The 22,195-nt window shown below is 37.6% G+C and overlaps 1 protein-coding gene across 2 annotated transcripts in view; it reads right to left on the minus strand.

Moving 5' to 3' along the window:
• The window catches only part of ZFPM2 (zinc finger protein, FOG family member 2), a 313,230-nt gene that overhangs the window by 63,256 nt on the left and 227,779 nt on the right, over positions 1-22,195 (minus strand). The window lies entirely within an intron of this gene.

Raw genomic sequence — 22,195 nt, forward strand, 5'->3', positions numbered from 1 at the left:
AACCTACCTACACAAGATAGCAGGTATTAGCTATTGTGCTTTCAGCTTAGGACTCCGAGCCGCTGAAACCTGTTGTAGTTAGTGTGCACATGCACGGGGTGCTCCATGCCCATGCAAAATTATGTCTGAACGGTATAAGGAGCTTTAAGTAACAGGAGGAACACAAGGCTCCAAGCAGTGAATATTATATTTTCTATTCACATATTGCTTACTGAATTGCTACATGGTATTGTAATTGCCTAACAATTCATAACATTTAGATTCTTGAACCAAAATGCAAGGGAAAAGAAATCCCCCTTGCAGTGCTAAGGCTGTAGCAGTTAACAAGCAAAAAGAAAAGTTGCAAAGTATTTCCATTAGAATGTATTATGAAATAATTTATTTTGCAAACTGATTTTAAGAAGGAGGAATAAAAGTTTGGTGTACGGTAGGAGCAGATTAATGCAAACAAAAGGGATGACACTGAAGGCAAGACGAAGTGAAAAGGAAAACATGAAAAGGAGAAAAGCCTGAATGGACTGAGGTGTAGAGGAAAATGAGGGCAGAAGTGGGGCTGAGAGGACAAGGAAGAATTAGAGAGTGTTCTAAGTGAGAAACAGCAGCTTATGGAGCATATGGAAGTATATAGAAAGTTACAGTGAAAACTTATGAGAAGAAATGTATTTTTAGGGTATTATGGAATGTGACACGGGCTTTGATAGAGGAATGGGATATATTAGAAAATGAGGAAAAAAAACAAAGTGGAAAAATTACCAGGTTACAGACTAGTGCTCTGACAGGAAAAACTACAGAAGAATTGGGAGAGGTGACAAAGGAAGATTAAGCGGAATTTAGTGTATTTGGAGCAGGTACTACATGTGGATAACTAAGGAGCACAAACGACTACAGAAAAAGTAAAAGATGAAAATGAACATGTTCTTCAGGAAGAGGATGAGATACAGGGAGAATTGAGAGTTGGACAAATGAAAAAAATGCCAGCAACAATAATGCGGGTTGGACGTTGGTGATTTAAAAGTCAGAGAAAAAAAGACAGTAAACACAATTATTCACTGACATCCCACATGTTGCCCATGGATGCAGGTACCTCATGGAATATGCTGGTGGGCATAGAATATCTAGCATTACCCTTTGTCTACCAGTAATATATTGACTCTTCTCCTTTCTTTTGTATTGACTGCAATGTTTATTTTCTGACTTTCTAGTGTACCTTTTAGAGATATATCATTTATATGACCTTTTCCCTTTTTTGAGTGATAAGATTTCAGCTGTTGGACTAGTAATATTTAACTTCTGAACCAATTAGATGTCAATCACATAATCTGAAAAAGGATAATCAAGGGTTTAAAGATTACTACTGTATTAGCTCCTTTACAGTAAACATGCTAACATTTTTTAAAAGATAAAATGATAATTTGGATAATAAATACACGCACAATAATACATATATATATATATATTTATATATATATATTGTAAAAATGCAGAAGAGATGCTGACTAAAATTAGGAAGATAGTTAGTAATCCATAGTAAAGTTTCCTAAAGTTCTGTCTGAAACATGAGGAAATATTAGGTGGAGAGAAGACTGAAAGACCTCTAATCTACCCTGGGCTTCTAATTTCTATGGTATTTTTGTAGACTCAGCAGCAACCTACTTATCTCATCAATATTTATATTAATCTTTAATTTAATATTGTGTGTGAGGTGAGAAAGACCAGAGAGGTACGTACATGTATTTAGACCTGCAAACACACATTTACAGATAACTAAATAAGGTTTTGTGTACACACAGAGACAATACATATATACACACACGTGCATATAGACACAGCATACATGTATGCATATATATACGCATATACAACTTTACACTCACTCACACCTATTTAAATAAATAAACTTCTGCTCAAATTATTATGCCTGTACTCACACGTGCCTTTTCCAGCAGAATCTGATGTCACATATGATTCAGACCTTTTGAAGTGAAATTTATCCTGGATTTCTGAATTGTAAAAATGCGGACTTCATGTAAAATCTCATTAGAAAATCTAGTTTAACTTTTGGACACATATGGTGACGCATATTCGCTCTGCCTCTTCTGATAGTGTGGACACAGCGACTTTGTCTAGATACCAAAGGCCAGGTTCCCATGAACACTGATTTTTAAACCAAGGTCACTTTATAGGTAAAAACTTAGCTTGAGGCAGTTGCCCTTTGCTCTCTTCATGATGTATAAAGAAGGCACTCAAAAAAAAAAAAAAATCTTTAAAGGGCTTCAATGAGGTGAAACTTCAAGTTGTTTTTGAATTACTTTTGATGGCTCTAAAGCTCATAGGTTTTTTCTCTGCACACTCTACACTTGTGGACTTCGCTTCTGAAGCCAACATAGGCTGCTTCTTTTTTTTAAAGGTGAGGGAACCCTGCAAGCTTCTGATCCATCAGCGACAGAAGGAAAGGCTGAATGATAATTTATAATTGGGATCTGCTCCTTTAATCCAATCCTATACTATAACCTATACCTAACGCTTTTAAGAAATATTCCATTTCCTAATTACAGTGAATTTCTTAAATCTGGTGAATCCTTTTACTTCTGCATATTACTGTTCTCCTGTAAATGGACTAGGAAATACTTCATAAAGCTAGTACGTCCTGGTATTGAAATGCAGCCTGCTTCCCATGATGAGAAAGAAAATCTTATCAAAGTGTTACAGATGTTCTTCAAATGATTTAATAAATACAAGAATATCTTCTAAGTAAATGAGGCAAATATGTCACTGGAATTCTCACAGCCTTGATAATTAAAAGCAAGACCACCAGCTGACTTCTTTTATTTTTTAAAAGCACAACTTGATCTGCACAAGGAATGCAGCCTTCTTCAATAATGTTTTCCCTCATGAAGTTAAGAACTTACCTGTTGATCCTGAGGCAAATGCCAGTAGTGGTCTAATATTCATCAGAAACTTTAATTAATTCTGCTTCCCTTTGGGCATCATACTTTCACACAGTGGGGGGAAAAGGGAAAAAAACAACCTTTGGTCATTAATATCAGTGTAAAACTAGGAGCATGCTTGAAAGACCTGGAGTTTCACATACTTTTATTTTTAAGTGCCATCCAATTAGAACATGGGGACTGGGATGTGTCTCAGTATGCAACCATTGCCAATTTACTTTATAATTTAAAGAACCTAACCCTCCCTCTAGCACTTCCTTTTACTCTTGTATAGCTTCATTGTCTTCAGCAGAGCTATATACATATGAAATGAATGAAAAGTCGGACTCTAAATCTTATCCAGCAGAATTAGAAAATGCACAGAATGATTCACATTGGAATGTGTAGATTCATACATTACTTCCTAAGATGTCACAATACATTTACTGCATATTCTAAATAAAAAAGAATGTTCTAATAGCTATGGTACAAGCCAACATTTTCAGAGAAATGGGTCAATTCTCTCCTGTGCTGCAGTTACCCTGCATGATCTTACTCAAATCACACTGGGTCTGATTTTCAGAGACATCAGCTCTCAGCAGAAAACTAAAATGTGGACAGGCAGAAAGCTTGCATGGAAGCTCCGAACAGCTGGGCTGCTAGAAACACTTGAAATTTAGGAACGTCTGATTTTTTCGGAGTTAAAATACCTTAAAATTTCTTATCCTTATTTTCTCTGATTCTGAATTCCTCAGCATACCATCGTAATTGCATACCCAATATTGCACAGGGTTGTTGTGAAGATTTGCATTCAGTGAGTTTGTGATGCAAAGGGCTGTAATGCATGGAGGTCTGCTCTGTGCAAGCAGTCATTGCACTGTATCAGCAAGCAGAAAAGGTAATTGGTAAAGCAATGTTGCAAACACGGGGGTTTACCTGTGGGCTTTAGATTTAAGTCCTAGGTTCCTGTATTATAAATATGTATGACTAGTTGCTAAAAGTGAAAATTATTTAATTATATTTCACATGGAGAAATGGAACTATGAGTTTACTTTTGACTGCAACCACAGCCTTCTATTTACAGACTCCCAGGATGTAGAATTACCTTCCTTCTCATGGATCTCCAGGGTTTCAGAGAAAATGATCCCCATACCTTGGCTCCTTTCTGACATCTTAACATTCTTACTTTTTCACAATCACTGAAATAGGTCATAGTTCTGATAAATGTATGATTTCTCATTAGTAATTTTTGCAGTTCACTTGGACAATAATTTTTGGCCTGCAGCATCACTGAATATTCAGTTTTCTCTATCAAACAACTCAGGCACAGGTATTCTAGTAATTTCATTGCCCATCTCCATAGCGCATGAGAAGCCAATATCAAAGACAATGTAAGCATTCAGCAGCTTCTAGAACTTCATCCTTTTGTGTAGCCACTAAGCCTAAAATAAATACATTTTTTTTAAAAAAAAAGTAGTACTAATGGCTGATTCAAAGCAGTATTTAAAATACATCTCTGATGAGATGCTTTCAACTACATTGTCTGCAGTGTAGCTGCAGCAAGGCAGGTCAGGTACAACAGTAATTTGATCACCAGCTTTATTAGCTTCCTGATGTAGCCACCAGTTGCATAGAGGAAGAAAAGATCAGAAGATGTAAAGCTAGTGCTACACCAACTCTTTCTGGTTCTCTACACCAACACTTACAGCAGTTTCTGTCCTCAGATTCCCTTCTTCTGTTTGTACTTGAACAGCATTTAAGACTTAAGTTAATGCATTTTACGTTATACTTGAGGAAAGATAAATTTTAATGGTCCAGCTAAGAAGTGGTAACTACATTGTGTTTGATTGCTCAGACCGATATTAGTTAATATACCTCCCAAAAGAAGATAAAGAGGAGTCAACGGCACAGGTCACCTTCCTTTTCAGATAGTACAGAAACTAGAAAATACTGGAAGCATATTGTCAGAATTACTTGCTGAGTATAGATTTGTTATTTAGCCTCACTGTTAATTAAAAAAATATATGGAATTGCAGATGGTTTTCCTGCTACTAACACTTTTTAGTATTAAGCTTTTCATTTTAAAACAATGACTAAAAATGAGGTCAACTACTTTCAAATATTCAAGCAGAACCAGCAATTCAAACCTGAAATGTTTAACAGTTTTATTTCCTTTTACGTTCAAAAGAAAATACAACTGACTCATGGGAAAATGTTTCATTTTTCTTAAATTACAGTAGCTTATTGTTGACATAAAGTATTTTGGTTGTAATAACTTTTAAACTGTCATCACTAAGGCCATAATATATGTTTAAACAACATTCACAGCTCCCAGAAGTATTAGCTTGTGAGTGTATATTTTGACACAATAAATTATGCATTTTTTAAATAACCTTATTGTACCTTTATTGCAAAGAATGACCACCTTATTTCATTGAGAAGATCACACACATTTGGGATTTTCTTATATTCGAGGTTTTACTGGAAAGCTGGCAGCCACAGAGCCAAGCCTTCTACTAGATAGAAGCATGCTGTAACTTCTAGACCATCAGGCAAAAAACGGTTGCACAGTCACTAATTTCAGCTCTAATTTTAAATGAACTTACTTCTGTCCTGTTACATTCGGAATGCCTAGCACATACCCAGGAAATTAAGGAATATGATTACTGTAATGCTCCTTTTCTGGACGTGAGCTCGTAATGAGGTAGCTTCTCAGAAAAGGCATAGAGTGCACTAGACACCTGCAGTGGCACGATTTTATGTTTCAGTGGCCTGCTCTGGAGGTAAGGTGTCTCAGAGTCAGTCACGCTCTGCTGAATAAGTGCCTCCTCCTGCCTTTCTGCGTTCTGAGCTTGCTCTTGGGTTTTTTTTTTTTTTTTTTTTTTTTGATTTGATCTGACATCACTCTTGGAAATAGAGCTTTGATTGCCAAGTCCTTTACTGCCTTTAAAAAAATCTTATCTTCAACCTTTTATTTCATGGTAACACAACTATTATTTCCCCGTTTTCACCTGGGACAAGGAAACAAAAAACTTGTTTGGGGTGTACGCCTTCTTTTGAGCCAAATTGTTTGAAAAAAAAAAAAAAAAAGATACAGCTGCTGGGGAAATCCACTCAGTTCACGACCATACATCAAAAGGTTCTTCAAAGTTAGGCTGTCGGGGTACACTTGTAAGTCAAGACTGTGAAAGCCTACCTTGATTCGACGATCTCTTTCATGCTGTGTGTAGGATGAAGTATCATTCAATGTGTATTTTGCATGGAAGTTAAAAAGCTAGCAAATGAATCGTGTTAAGAGAACACTCACATCGTAATTCTATCCCTGCATGTTTTAAGCATTAAGATACCATCTTTCACTGCAAGACTATATACTGCTTCTCAAACCTGTACATATCTCGCAGATTTTTCACATAATCCAGTAAAATGCACTTTAAAAATGTGTGCTTTAAATGAGACACCTATTCATACCTCTCATTCATTGCAAGTATTTTACAGCGTGCGTTGTGTATCTTTATGATTCTGAGCATCCTTTGATTACTCCAATTTCAGTAGGATCTGTGTTTTTTCAGAAAATTTGCCAAATCCTAGACACGTTAACTAACAGGATACCAAAAGACTCGCATATGTAGTTTAAAGGCAGTATGGAAATTAAATATGACTATTAAATATTACTATATTTGAGAATTGTATGTTAACATGTTCTCAAAGGTGACGCATGAATGCAAGCATACCTCATTACTTGTACTTGTGACTTTTGCATGTGATTCAGCTTTTCATTAGCTGAAAATGTTAAAATTTTCTTAATATCTTTCTTTAATGGAAACATTAAAAAGTAAGACAGGTTGTCAGAAAACTCCAGAGTCCACCTAAAATGACCAGCTTAAATCACATGAATACGCTTGCCATCCAGATTCTTGTTATGAAACCATGGCTGATCCGAACACTTGTCTAATATTTGCTATCTGCAACGTCACGAGAAACAACCGACCTCCCTCGTTTTTCCAGATGTTCTTTGAACGACGCTTGCAGACATTTACTCGTGGATCGTAAAATCACAGCAAGTTTATGCTACAGCAGGCCTTAAATACCTGATTAATTCTAGAAATTACCAAAATAAATACAGGCTAAGTCTTTGCTCATTGAATAAGGATAAAGTAACTTCAAAATCCACAGCCACTGGTTGCCATGCAACCTGCTATAGTATTATGGCAGAAATAAGCTGTGCTTGAATTTTCAGTGCCCTCTCGCTCAGCCTTCTTGATGTTGTGATACTCTAATGCTTCTCAGCTAACTTCCATTAAGTAGTTTTTTGTGGGGTAGTATTCCAAGGTTAAAATGATTAAATAACTTTTATGGTTGATCAAATATAAGCCCTTATTATACACAGTAGGCAAAACCATACATTTTAATTACTTTGTTATCAAAGATCTAGGTATTTACATTTCATTTTTCAGTTATAATTCTGAATTTAGTTTGACCTTCATAAAAAAGAGAAGACCCAAGATTCTTGCTGTCTTAAACAATTTTTCCCATAAACAAAAAGACATTAAGACATGGTAACAGCAGAAACACTTCAATGAGATTTCTACACAGCCTGTAGTATATTAGAAATATTTTCTAATGAGATGTGTTATTTTATTTAAGCACCATTTTTTTAATTCCTTGGTTTAATTTTTCATCAGTTTAATTATTTGTGAGTTGATATTACATTTGCAAACTAAGGATGATGCATCAATATTTGATAATATTTGTATTTCATTAATTCAAGGTTCATATTTAGAGCTATCAATAGCATTGTTCTCTTTTAAGAAGTACATGTATGAAAATAGATACTACAGCTTATATACCGGAATAAAATGCATAGTTTCAAATATGCCACCAAACTTTGCTTCTGATCACTAACAAAGTAATTTTCTGTAATTAAAATTCACTAATATTTATAGTGACATATGTTTAAAAATTCATGGTGAAGCAAAGTTTGTGTTTTTATTTTTTGGCTTCCAAAATTATTTAAAGAAGACAGATTTCACAGACAAAATCCACTTAATAAGGTCTTGTCTTACATACCCATTTATTATAAAAGTCTAATGTAATTCAAAATCTTGCCATTAACCCCTAGAACTTGTGTAAAGACAGATTTATTAGAATAGGACAGAAATACCATTTGGATAATTTACACTATAAATATTTCAAAATAAAAACACTACCTTTCATTTATTAGAAAAGCAAAAATGAAAAAAATGCCATAACATATTTATGCGGAAAGATGTTCAGATGGTCCTTTACAGGAAAACATTTCTTTTTTTTGCCAAATTTAGATTCAGCGTTGTTCGCATTCGAGCTATATTAGGTCGCACAGCAATGCTAAGGAGAAAACAACAATGAGGTTTTAAGAGCTGGTATTTTAACTCTTAGAGATTTTTTTATTATTTTGTCCTTCCAGAGATTTACAGCTTTTCTCACAATACTTTGGTATTTGTAAATTTATATTATCTGCGAATACATTAAAGTGTCATGCGAGGTTACAGCTACGTTTTACAGAATTACTTCCTTTTCGGAATCTGTGGGTTTGTAACTAATAAGCAGAGAGAAGCTGAGGAGGAAGCGTGACACGCGCACGAAGCGGTCGCGCCGCGTAACGTGGCGGCCGCAGCTTGGTGGCCCGGGTCCCGCGGCGGCTCCAAGGTACGCGCCACGGCACCCTGCCTCTCCTCCGCGCCGCAGCGATGCTCGCCTCCGACGCGGGGGCACCCTCCTCCTCACAAAACCGACTGCCTAGCACACCCCTCCTCGCGCTCTGCAGCTTTTTCGCCTGCACAACGCGCCCCTTTCAGGTATTTTGGTATTTTGCCGTGCGACGCTTTTAGCTCCAAATATCATCACTGTATTCTAATTTACATTGCTAATTTGGAGGGGGGGGGGAGGTGAAACACCCCCCCACACACACACACACGCACACACTCCAGATTTGTGGAATCAGCCTCAAACTACGGGCACCCTTCTTACTCGGGTTAAAACGAGGGGCAGGAGCTGCGCTGCTCGGGAAGGCCGTCTCCGGTCTCGCCTGCCGGGCGCGTTGCCCCGTGCCCCGGGGACCCACGGGCGCTCCGTGCCCGGCGCCCGGCGGCGGCGGCGGCGCCGCTCGAGCCGCCGATAATTAGCACTGCAAAAGCCGCGGCGGCGGCCGGGTGCTCGCATCCTGCCGCGGAGGAGCCGCGCTCGGCTCCGAAACTCCCCTCCGCCAGCCCAAGACCGCATTTCCGTTTCGCAACACGCATCCATTCGGCCTGCCGGTGAAATTACATCGTATAAAAGCAAAGTACAGTCCGACACAGGAAAAGATGTAAAGCAAAAAAGAACTTAAAGGAAAAGTTTAAAGGATCTGTCATCAAAACTTTAAATAGGCCTTTCTCCAGCTGTAGCTAAATTATTGTACCTCTTGATACTGTTTGCTCCTCACAGCAATTGAAAGCATATGTAATTTAACAGCAGGCCTCAATCCTTTAATAAGCTGTCTTTAAAATACCTTACATGGATTACCTATCTGTAAATCTGCTTCCCATGCAGAATGTGACAGCATTATGGAAATTGTGAGTTCAGTAAAGATGGCATATACCAAAGAGAACCACATCTGCACACTGTAAGATTATACCAAACATTGGAAGTAATCTTTAGTCATTTATAATACTGCAGAATGCATAATTAAGATTAAGGACTCTATTCTGCCCTTACTTATGTCCTACGTATCTCATAATTCTTTTTTTTTTTTTTTTTTTTTTTTAATTTTTTTTGCGTAAATTAAACAGAAAAGTAGCACAGCAAGGCTTTCTTGTTCAAATTATGCAAAGTTGGTATTCAGCATTCTAGAATTTGGTGCACATCTAAGGAAGTTTGGCAAAAAGGCAATGTGCACATATGGAACAAAATCCACATTTAAAGGGCTATCCCACATTTGCCAAAAGGAGCAACTTGCAATTAGCACATATTTCCGTATCACAAAAAAAAAAAAAAAAAAAAAAAAAAAAAAAAAGCAGAAAAATAAATAAAAAACAAGAAAGAGACTCTCAGAGTAGGCATATTTAGGGAACATTAGCACAAACACTTTAAAAAGGTGCTGTGCTCTAAGCCACTCTGCTGAGTATGGAGCCTACTGGGACCAAAACCAACACAAATGTCTTAAAATAGCTGACAGAAAGTAAGTGTGAACTTGAAAGTCTGGGCAAAGGAAGGGTGAGACTAACGCTCCTCTTGATACTTGGATTTCTAAGCGGTATCTATTGCTGCCCATAATAATAATTACTATATTTCTTCTGTGATTTTCTAGTGTAAGAAGCAGCAAGAGCTTCCTCAGAACCTGTGCTGGCAGGAAGAGGAAGAGGAGGAGGAGGAAGAAGAGGAAGAGAGAGGAGGAGGAGGAGGAAGAAAGGCACACATGGTAAGGACGCTCCTTTGGTGGAAGGCCCATGCACTACAGGCAAAAGACTTGCTTTCCTTGCACACCCTTAACTCCAAGAGCCTGGAGACGGGTTCTGCTACCCACCCTTATTTACTGTGAACACCCTCACAGAATATTCAAATTCTTAACAATTCCCTTGCAGCTGAGTACCACCATACAGGGTCTACAAGTCACGTAACAAACCAGACCCGAATCCAGTCTTACACCTTACCTCTGTCGAATGCCTTTATTATTTGCAGTAGATGAATGAAATTAAATGACTATCTTACAGAAAGTCATTCATTATATTCTTCTATCAAAAATAAGAAACATATCAGCTAGCGACACACATTCACATCCAGCTTTGCCCTTTTTTTCCCTCTGGCAAGTCAGGAAAGCCAAACAAAGGCTTTTTATACATATATATATAATTTTTACCAGTGACTACGATTCACACACATGGTTAATGTCTGCTACTTTGGAAACAGAGGCATTTCTAGGAGTTGGCATTTGAGATGGCAGATGGAGTGGAAGAGAACTGGCCTCTGGGGTTAGGGCACTACATCAGTATCCCCTTCCCACTGCAGAACTATTTCCTCATCCTCCCGTAGTGTGCAGCAACAGAGATGCTTCCACTCAGAGCATCCGAATCTGAGTTTTATCGCTTTCTCTATTCTCAGAATTAGTACTGTGTGTAAATGATGGTCTTTCTAATAGCAAAATACACTGTAAATATGTGCGGCACATTCGGGCCCTGGAGAGCCTCCAGTGCTAAGTGATATCTCAGCTGCTGTGGCAGCTTTCTCACATAAGGAGGACAGCTTTCTCCCCCAACATGAGATCCCGGAGAAAGCACACTTCTTTTTTAAAAGCAGAATTAGCTAAGTAACTAACACAGTGTGAGGCAAAATGAAGAATATTCCCAACATCGTTAAAAGCTAAAGCGAGCACTTTACAGAGCAATGCACGGCTGCACTCATTTCTAGAATATGGTACGAACAAGAAATGGTAAATGCTCTGATTAGATATAATTTTAAAAATGTAGAGAAAGTGAGGAAGGAGGTGAGTATTACAGAGAAAAGAGTGAAAACACATTTCCACTCTAAAACAGGCATAGGTAAATTGACATATGCACGGGACTTCTCAGATGGAGATTTTACATGAGAGATCATACAAAAAAAAAAAAAAACTTTACATTTCTGTATGTATTTGGAACTGCTAGTTTCTCACTGCAGCAGCAGCATTCATTTCCCAAACTTAGGAGATCCGCTTTATCAGTTGGAGTCTCGCGCACTCTTCAGAGAAAATCATGGTAACTTATCACTTTTAAGACTAGAGCTTTTGAGACTCAGGCTGCCAGAATACTACAAGATGTACAACAGGAACAAATGAATGGCAAAGAGGCTGACTAAATGTTTTAACATGTTTCTAGCATCCCTGACTGCATGATTAATTTGTTCCCTCTCATGCTGTTTTCAAAATGGTGGGAAAGCCTCTACCATTTCTGAGTTCAGCATTACTGTAATTGAGATCCTGGCTCAATTTAGGGATTTTATTGCCATAGGAAGCAGATTGATAATGATTATTATTATGAACATTTGTAAGGCAACAATTACAGCAATATTTGGCTTACAGTAAAAGGAAGATTTTTCTCAAGTATCAAGAATAAATGTCCAATAATCTGTGTATAATCTCACTTTTACAAAATGAAGAAAGGTTTTCTCTTCCAGGAGACTGCACAAAGTACTGTAGGAACCAGACGAAAGACAAACCTGTGTAAAAGCACACCTTAAGCAGTTTGCCAATGTGGTCACAAATTGGAAAAGTTGAACATTAACAAAGCCATCTAAATATACATTCATTATATACTTTCATTTGGCAACGATACCTCCCACTTAAATTACTGATGATTTTCTGTTGCTTCTTGGTCTGAAATCTTACTGTATGAGCCCAAAGGAATTAAATCTTTTATAAATCTATTGGACTGTCCTGCCATAACTGCCCAACAGTCTTTCTGGAAAAATGAGGTTAGTAGGTCACTAGTTTCAACAGACGGTTTCCTGAGTAAGGCCTGAGCCATTTATAGTCTGACAGATTTTTGGGAAATGTCCTTCTTTTAGAAAGACATTCACTCTCTGCAACAGTACTAATAGTACTTGCATCTCCCATGTTTTAACTAAAAAGGCAGAAAAAGGCAATGTACAGTTCAATACATTTTCCCTTCTAGTTCATTAGGAAAGTCAAAAAGTGTTTATCAAAGAGGAGAAAAAAGGAAAAAAAAGGAGTAGATTGGAATGCACAGAGATAACTCTTTTTATGCCTTGACAATTTTCAACTTTTTCTTCTCATTTTCTCTATAAACTGTCATGTATACGAGCAGTTACAGTGAAAAGTTGTCAACGACTGTTGCTGTATTCCATAGCAATTATTTTATAACTGTTCCCAGTACATTTGAGTTGGCCAAATTCTAGAGAACTGTCAGCATGTTGATCAAGAACCTGCACGAAAGCTCATTTAACCTGACCTGTGTATATGAGGTCACTGTATGTATAAAAGCCATCATTCTTACAACTTTATTATTTTTGAACTGACTTGGTCATTTGTCTGAAAACAATGCATTTATCAAAGGGACTATATGGTCAGTTTTTGAGCCACTACTTCTTGCTCTAGATTCAATAGTTTTGTAAGATGCATATTTTGGCAAATAATACAATTTAATAACAATTAAAAATATCTTAGGCTACTAATATTTTTATTTTGGTGCTGAACATGAAGGAACAGAATAGACTAATCATAGAATCAGTAAGGTTGGAAGGAACCTCTGGAGATCATCTAGTCCAACCTCCCTGCTCAGCAGGGAAACAACTGGCTCATATGGGGCCTGAACTCACAACCTTGGCATTACTAGCACCATGCTCTAACCAACTGAACTGAACTGTTGCCTGTTCTGAGGCACAGAGTCAGTATTTATATCATTTCAAAGACTGTTTTATCTTACAGAGACTTTTTTTTATCAGTTCTTTCCCTTTTCAAAAACATCTAGAAAATGTGGTCTATTTTTTTAACCTTTAGTGCAATAGTTTCTCCGTGAAGAAATGCTAGTAGACCTACTGCCCAGCATTTCTGCTAGTAGACCTATAGCTAGACTTGATGGGCTGTTTCAAACTAGACTATAACAAGAGAAGGCGCTCATGTTTAAATCATAAATGGAGATGATTCTGTTTTAAATCCTGCCTTATCTATCCACATACCTATCATTATTGTATTTATCCCAAGCAAGTTTTATATTTTGATTTCCTGCATCTGGTTCTGAAAGAATTTTAAATCATTACATTTGGTGTAAATGAGTTACTGTTTTCTAATACATACACTATTCAAGAGCATGGACTGAATTTTTGCAAAGAGTACACTGACATCTCTGATATTGCAACTAACCATAAGCATTGAGGGGTGCTAGATTGGTATTTGTTTGATCATTCAGGACTTTATCTCCTAAATATTTACTCTGTTAACTCTTCTGCACCCTCACATCCTAGGATTGTATGGCAGCAAGAGAGATCTGGTCCACACACTTGTCTCAGGACCAAATCAGCAATAGTCCAGCTCAGCTAAAAGATGTTCTTTCTAATCTTTCTTCTTATAAAGAGCTCCAGTGATGCAGGCTCCATAATCTGTTCTACAGATTCCCTTTCCTTGTCCCAGACTGATTTCAAGTATAGAAGTTTTTTCAAAGTCACAATATGACCCTGTAAAGCTGTACTCATTCTACTAGGAAAAGGAACTATTTGTTCGAGACATTACTGTTCCAAAAATACAGCTGACTGCATTATAATTCCGTATTCCTTCATTCTTTTTTAAGTGCTGCTCTGTTAAATCATTAGTTACTATGTTCATTTTTGAGTAATTTATTATCACTTGCACCACCTTCCCTTTTTGTCTTAACATTCTCAATTGATTTTTCTCCTTTGGTAAGAGGACACCAGAACTGCCTTTGAAAGAAAGTACTGTTCCTTTCTCAATAGTCTTTGCAGATCTTTTTATTTTAGTTTTCACTTCCTGTTATAGGGGAAGAATCATATTCCATATGTATATTTTTTTGGCAAGACCTTTTTTCTTTTTTTCTTTTTTTTCTCTTTTTTTTTTACTTTTTTTCTTTTTTTTTTTTGCTTACTGGAGGTTCAAAGAGAAACTGAATTTTCTTTTCCTCCCAATAGACAAAATGCTATTGTATGGAGGCAAAAGAAACGAAAATTTCCTGCAGCAGCACACTGAAAGAGAGATGGATTTATAAAAGAAGCAGAAAAAGAGAAAGTTGAAAAGAAAGGTGTAGTGATGAAACAATGGATTGAAGTAGCATCTTCATTTTATCTATTTGTCCAGTGAACAGTTAAAGACAGAAACCAACTAACTATTCACGACAATTATTTATTTATTTAGTACTACCTGTGTGTGGTGCCATAAAAATAGCACATAAACGTGCAACTACAAATAATGTAATTCCCACGCTAAGGATTTCATGCTCTTAAATGATGCACAAATAAATTGGACTGAAACATACTCAGGTACCCCAAACATGGATAGAGTTTAAAACTGTAACTTTTCTTGTTTGTAGAAGCAGAGGAAGAATGGAATAGCACTGCAAAATGAGAAGTGATGCTTTAGAAAGCGACAAGTAATTTGCCTCAAAGGAGTATTCAGGACACTCCTATGCCCTGTAATCCAACCCTCTCTTTATCCCATGCCCAGTAAAGGTATCACTCTTTTTTTATGATTTGCAGTTTTCTCCTTTGTCCATCCGCACCTTTCCCCTCTCTAGCTGCTTCTTGAATGCACTTTCCCTTTCAAAAAAGATTTTACTATTTCTCTGTTCTTCTTCTTACTCCATAGACTCTTCTTGTTCCTAGATGTCTTTCCAATGCTGTTTCTAAAGCAGTGTCTGTGATGAACACTTGACTTCTTTTTCTAAGATTGTACTGGGATATAGGAATCTTACACTAATTAAATGGCAAATGCACCACTCAGCTCCATGCCAAACCTCACCTAGTTTCTCATCTCCGATGTCCAGCCACCAGGTCAAATGCAGCATGGACAAAATAGCTCTTAATCTCCCTTCAAATCTGACTTAAAACTACTCTACTCTTCTACCCTTTCACAGCCTTTCCTATCCATCCACACAGCTGGAATCCCACTTTTATGTTAATTGCAAAATCCTTACAGTACATATATCTATTCCAAATGCTGCTTCCAAGAAAATCTTTCCGGTCCATTGCTTTGGCCATATAGTGTCCGTCTTTGCACATCTCTACTGCTTTCCCTTTCTTACTGCACAAAATAAAATATTTGTATTCACTTGCAAGGAGTATTCCCTTCCTCTTTCACTCACTACGAAGAGGTCTGTTCCTCCTTCCACTGATACACAGGACCAGCCTTCGACTCACACAACACTTTAAAGAAACCACATCCGTGCTCTCTGTGGTGCCCCTCAGATTTCAGATACACTGTCCATCACCATCCATAGAGCTACCTCATCTTCTTTCAGACCCAATCCTCCCTTCCCCTTCCAATATGACTATTACTTTTATTGCAGCCAGTGTGCCGAGACCAATGCTTACCACACTGACAAAATAATCCCTCTTTGCTTAAGTCTGTTGTCTGTCTGCACTCACCTGCTCTTTTTTTTTTTCCCCAGTGGTGTCCTCCTTAGAAAACCTGCATGCTGAAACAGCAGCAGTACCAGCAACAAAAAAGGTATAACATTTTGAATAACTTAATTATTTTAACTTTTCTGCTAACACAGGTAAAATTCTGTTGAAAAGTCTATTAAGAATACAAGCATCCCATGAATGATATATATACCAAGTCAACACATGAGATACAATCATCAGCCTACAAAATGCTAGGGATTTAGTCCTGCTTTAAAATGAAAGTACAGTACAAATACAGAACTTTTACATAGATTTCCAGGACAGTATTATAACGGTTAACAATTATATTCAACAAAGGTCTTAGAAGTGGTTTAAAATTTTGGGACCTAGTCTATACCAAGTTAGCTAAACTAATTACAAAAAGATTATCATGTGTATACTGCCTAGAAAAACATATCAAGTACTATTCTAAGTATTATAGAGCAAGAGTTCCACATGCCAAGAAAATATATGCCCATTTAAACTTCCCACAAGTAATGAAACATGGATTTTTCAATTATTGTGAGTTTTACTCCTGTGAGTTGTAAAAGAACCAAACCAAAATACTAAATTCAGACTTAAGAGAATTTTTTATCTGAATCTGAACTTTGTGTTTAGTGTCCATCTCTGATGAACAGAAAAATGGAAAGTAAATTTATTTTTGTCCTGAATTCACACACTATATAGTTTGAATAGCTATAGTGTGAACTCTTCCTTCACAGAAAATATACTACGAAATGTACATTGCTACTAACCTCTGCTGCAATCTTGTGGTGACAAAAGTATATTTTATGTTTTGAGTTAGATTGGATTCCAGCTTTCCAAAAGTGGAAGGAAAAAGCAGTAATCTACTTTTCTACTCAGCTTTCAAGGTCTGATAAAAAAGTTGCAACAGGACTGTGACTAGGCTAAAATAAACATAGATAGCAAGGCATTGTTAAAAAAAAAAATCAAATATGCCTTTTGTAAGCTTGTCGGAAAAATATCACTTGTGATAAAATGCCTCATAGGTTTGGGGCGGCGAGTGCTAAAAGGCTGCGACTGGGACGCGCTGCCGGTGCTCGAGGCTGGCCGCGCTGGGCAGGGAGCTCCCGGAGCCGGCCGGCGGCCGCGCCGCAGCAGCGCAGAGCCTGCGTCCAGGTGTGCTCCTTCGGAAGCCTGGCCCGAAAGGAGACCGCCGCTAGCTTGCTGCCACCGCTGCCACTTGAGACTCCAGCCACCTCTTTGCGATATGTTTGTGATCCGTAGAAGAGATGTTCATGATGCAGAGGCAACGTCCGTGAGCTCTGCAGATGGGGGGCCGCTCGCTGCCAGCGCACATACGATGGTCCAGCTAAGAACTACCGAACCGGACCTACCCCTGGAATGTCCCTAGCACATTCCCTAAGGAATACTTTATTGTTCCCCTTGTTTTGTAATTTTCTCTTTTTTCTTTGGTGCAACCAAAGTAACTTAAACTAGGTAAATTATAAAGCTGTAATTACAAATAGCCTATTTCCATGAATTTAGCTGCACTCTGAGCAGATGAATTTTGACTTTGGTCATTTTTTCTTTCTTTTTCTGGCTTTTCTTTTTTTTAAGGAAGAAAGTCCTCAGACAGAATGTTGTGGAAATTCAGAAAGATTACTTTTACTTCCCATCTATAGGCCAAATACATTTCATGCCATTCCCTTTTTTTTTCAGTGTCATTCTCTCACTCACAGCTCCTGCCCCACTTTTAGACTGAAATGATACTGATGTCTGTTTTCACGTTTTTTATTTTTGGTATACTTAAAGATCTCTCTTTTTTTTTTTTTTTTTTAATGTGGTAAGTGCTGACAATCTCTTAAAACATGTATATTTATCCTTTCATTAAAAGTCCCATCAAAGCCCAACAGGTTTTGCACCAATTAACTTCTGATGTTGCACTATATCACTTCTAAGCTAAAAAGCTGTGAAACTGGACAATTGCACATTAGGTCCAGCATCTCAAAATGATAACTTGGAAAATATGCAGAGATGCTTAAGTACTATTTGTAGATCTAAGTCTGTTTCCAGATTTATGCTATTTTGAGGAGTTCATGCATAGAATTTGTTTCTGAGTTCAAAGCGTATATCGAAATGTCCTCCAAGAAGAGATTCGGGTAACTAGGAGCTTGGCTTTCATCCTTTTCTGGTCTGTCAGGTCACACATCAGTTTTAAAAGATAGATTTTTTTACTCTTCTGAGTCACCTAGGTGAAAGGAAAAACAGAAAACTTCCCCACACCGCTCACTGCTCAGATAGCAAACAAGCAAATACACAGAAGCAAAAAAAACTCCTTATGTGTATATTAAAATGAATGTGCTGCCTTTCGGATCACACACATTTGCTCCCTTCTCTGCTTTCCACCTTCCTGTCCTTATGCTGTTCTTTGCCCTCCAAAAGCAGGCTGCATCCCCCTCTGCCTGCCTGCAGTCACCGATGCTGCTCTTCTGGAGGGAAAATCTCATTCCCTCTCTACATCCCCAGAAAGGACAATACTGCTGTCCTAAATATTCTTACCTACAGCTTTCAAACAAGGGAAGCTTCACCTTCTCCAGCTAACCTCGTCCTGTCTCCTTTCCTGGCCTGTATCATCCTCTTTCCAATATCCAGCGGAGTTTGGGGAATTGCTGCTTACATTCTCTAACCTTAATTGTCAGATAGGTTTGTAGGACGCCAGGTGAGTAAGAAGCAGCAGAATTAAGGAATTACAAAAAGCCCATGCAGTGCTAAGCTGGCATGCTGCTTGGATCGATGACTCGAGCAAACGTGTATTCAGATGCTACAGCACAAAACTCGAATGTGGAAGCTGCAGTACCCCAAAGATTATGCCTTTCCACATGGGTGTTGCTATGGGCACCAGTGCAGAGGAGTCAAACACAAAAGAAGATTGCTACAGGGAATAAAAAAGAAAAACCTGAAGGCTAAAAATGGATCGTTTCCAATTAAAATTACCATACTGTAATTTTGTTAGTTATCAGTAACAGACTATATAGCAGCTTAACTGATGAGGAAACATCCTTTTGGGCATAATATAATGTACAGATCTTTGACTTTTTAGCATGTAGTGTCCAGATGGTATTTTTTGCTTCATGTTGTGATCAGGAGGCAGGAAGGCCATTTATGAAACAGTGGCAGTGAAAGCAAGCACACAGCAGCAGCACACAAGACTGCCTGCATGTGCTAGAATATATCGTACCATTGCAGGTAATCCCTACATGAGGGTATGTAGAGGGGGAAGGATATTTCCTAAATCTTTTTGCTGGAGACAGTATCAAGTGCACTTAGAGAAGTAGTTTGTGTAGCTGATGGGAATCCTACCCTGCTGCTGATGAATGCATGCAAGAAGAGCAACATTTTATTTACAAGATGTAAAGAAAAATGATCACTGGATAATAAAATGTTCCACTAAATTCCAGCAAGCTATATTGACTTAGGAATGCTATTGTATATTAAAAAGTTATGCCCTCTTCATTTTTTCCTGCAGTCTTTACTTTAGAGACATGCACAATGCATGAACCCCCCCTCCACACACACGCACAGTAAAGATAATCTTTCGTCTTCAACGCAGCACAAATCCTGCGGCTAACTCCCCTTGTGAACCTGAGTGGTATTGACATGGGGGTGTAGAGTCAGGCAAAAAGCTAGGCATCTTCTGATGAAACACATAAACTATACACATTCAAGAACAAAACAAAAATCTTCTAAAAGCCTGTGTGTAAGATAAGACTGCCTTGGGGGCAGCTCGAACTTGCGGTCTTGGCCATTTACGCAGGATTTTACAGAGCCATCTATTACAGTATTCAACAAAAAGAAGTACTTCAAAAAGCTTCCCTTTTTTTCAGTTGGAAGTACAATAATTTGTAAGTCAAAATTTGGAAGTGTTCCCAGTTTTTGGCAGTAAAATGATAATACTGGGCATATCATTTTAAAGTGGAATCTCATGGAAGTTAATTCAGACGACAAGGTCACTTTTAGACATTTTTTTCCCTTATGTTTTGGACTGAAAATAATTCCCAAATCCTATTATTTGAAGCAGGGGTACTTACCATAGCAATCCCTGCCTCCCCCGATACACATGCTACCTCTGAGATAGAGTGCCTTAAAAAAAATCCTCACAAGAACATATACCATGAGCTTCAGAATTTTTTAAGCAAAGAAAAGAAAAAGTTGTACACCAAGCAGTCATATCATGTACCTTTGTACGGCTTGCTTTTAACACAAACTTTTCAAGTATTCTTCCCTTATATAAAAATAGTCAACTTAGAAGAAAAGGAGGGAAACCATGCTGGGCTGTTTTTATGGGTAAAACGAAGCATTAACTTGGTATACCTGGCAAAGTAAAATCAATTTTTGCACAAATGTTTTCTTTTTCTATCTTACGCCTAAAGCTTAGAAAATGATAGCCCTGAACCTGTAAGTACTATTACAATACTATAATTAAAAAACAAAATAAAACAAAACAAACCCCATAATGCATTTGTAGAGAACGGGAAGCTTATGGGAAATCCTGATTAAATTACTGCCACCAAAATAAAGAGGCATGTGGGGACTCAGAGAGATTTCAACTTACCTCTAGATAATATTAAATCAGCTCACTCAGAACTGATATGTCCATGAGAAACGTCATGAGTATAAAACCACATATATCATGCAAATATATCTGAAGAACATTTATTTGTATTTTCTTGGTTTGAAAAGTGCAAATCTCCAATATTTGAATAAAGCCTCAAAGTGCATTTACACCCAGTTTTCCCTAGCACCTTTTCCTTTCTCTCTCACACATAAAATCCGTTCACATTATATAAGCTGAACAGTGTGATATACTATCAGAATACATGCTACATTTATCTAGAACAAAGTATAAACATTTCTGGTGTGTGTACTTAAGATTCATTTGCTTGCCAAATAGCTTTGTCTCCTCCCTTGGTTATTGTCTGGAGGAATCATTCCGATTCAAATGAATTGATTCCTCAGTCTCAGGTACTGCTGATAATAGGATGCATGACAAGCTAAAAAGCAAAAAGTGGTCAGAGCACCTTTTTAAAATGCCATCACTCTGCTGACTGAAGGTATGACTTAGAGTCCAGATGTAAGACTGAACGCACACACGGGAATATAAGAGATTTCCTGGGCATCTATGCTCAGGTGCACATACCAGATCTTGCTGATTTAAAAGTAAATTTGCAAACACACTTGAGAGCATGGTTTGTAGGGGAATATTAAAGATTTAAGCATCACTGCTGTCTTCAAATAAATGCATGCATCTTTTTTTTGTGGAGGGCTATTCCCTTTTCCTATAGCTTCTGTTCTGTTGAGTAACAAAAAACAAAAGAGTAAGCAAGCAAGCAAATAACAAAACCTTTATTCTTTAAATTGCTCCTAGCACTGTGCCTCTCACTAACTGGAGCCTACTTGCAGCCTCCGCTGTGTTTACTGTTGTTTGCTTTGTTTCTGTGGAAACAGTTCAGTACATGACAGATAGAACAAAAAGAAGAGAAGTGAATTCTGAAATGCAAGAATATGGGATAGAGAATATCTAATGCCCATCTGCATACATAGTTAACTACAGCAGAAAAGCACAAAACTAAAACACAATTTTCAACGATCGCTTGCTTTCTGCTATGTGTCATTTACACATATGAATCCAGCGCATTTCAGAGATGAATATCTGGCAGTGGCCGACTAATCTGCTCATCATTACAGGACAGACAGGCACACTTTAAACATACCAGTTCCTCTGTGAGTCTGGGTTAAACTGAAGTCATGAGAGATAGAAGACAAATACATTAAGCCAGTGCAATCCTAAAAGATGATAAAAGCTTTAAGTGATCCAGGAGAGCCCCAGAGCCTAAACTAGTGAACTTTAAAATGCTCCCTGCTGAAATGATGAAGCAAAATGCCTCAGTTATATATTTTCTTCCTTTTAAATTTTTTCTTATTAATACACAAGAACACATTCAGTGCATTTAACACAACAGCACAGGTGGAAAGAATAACAACTAAAACTAATTCATTTTGATTTCTGCTTTACAAATAAGAGAAAGACTTGGTCTTCTCTGAAAGATTTATGAGGCTTCCCACCATAAAGGAGCCTGGATTACAGCTATGCTTACTTTATAAAATGAAATTCTGCCATTATAGGC

This window comes from Rhea pennata, chromosome 2 (assembly GCF_028389875.1).
Source record: "Rhea pennata isolate bPtePen1 chromosome 2, bPtePen1.pri, whole genome shotgun sequence".
Taxonomy (NCBI): Eukaryota; Metazoa; Chordata; class Aves; order Rheiformes; family Rheidae; genus Rhea; species Rhea pennata.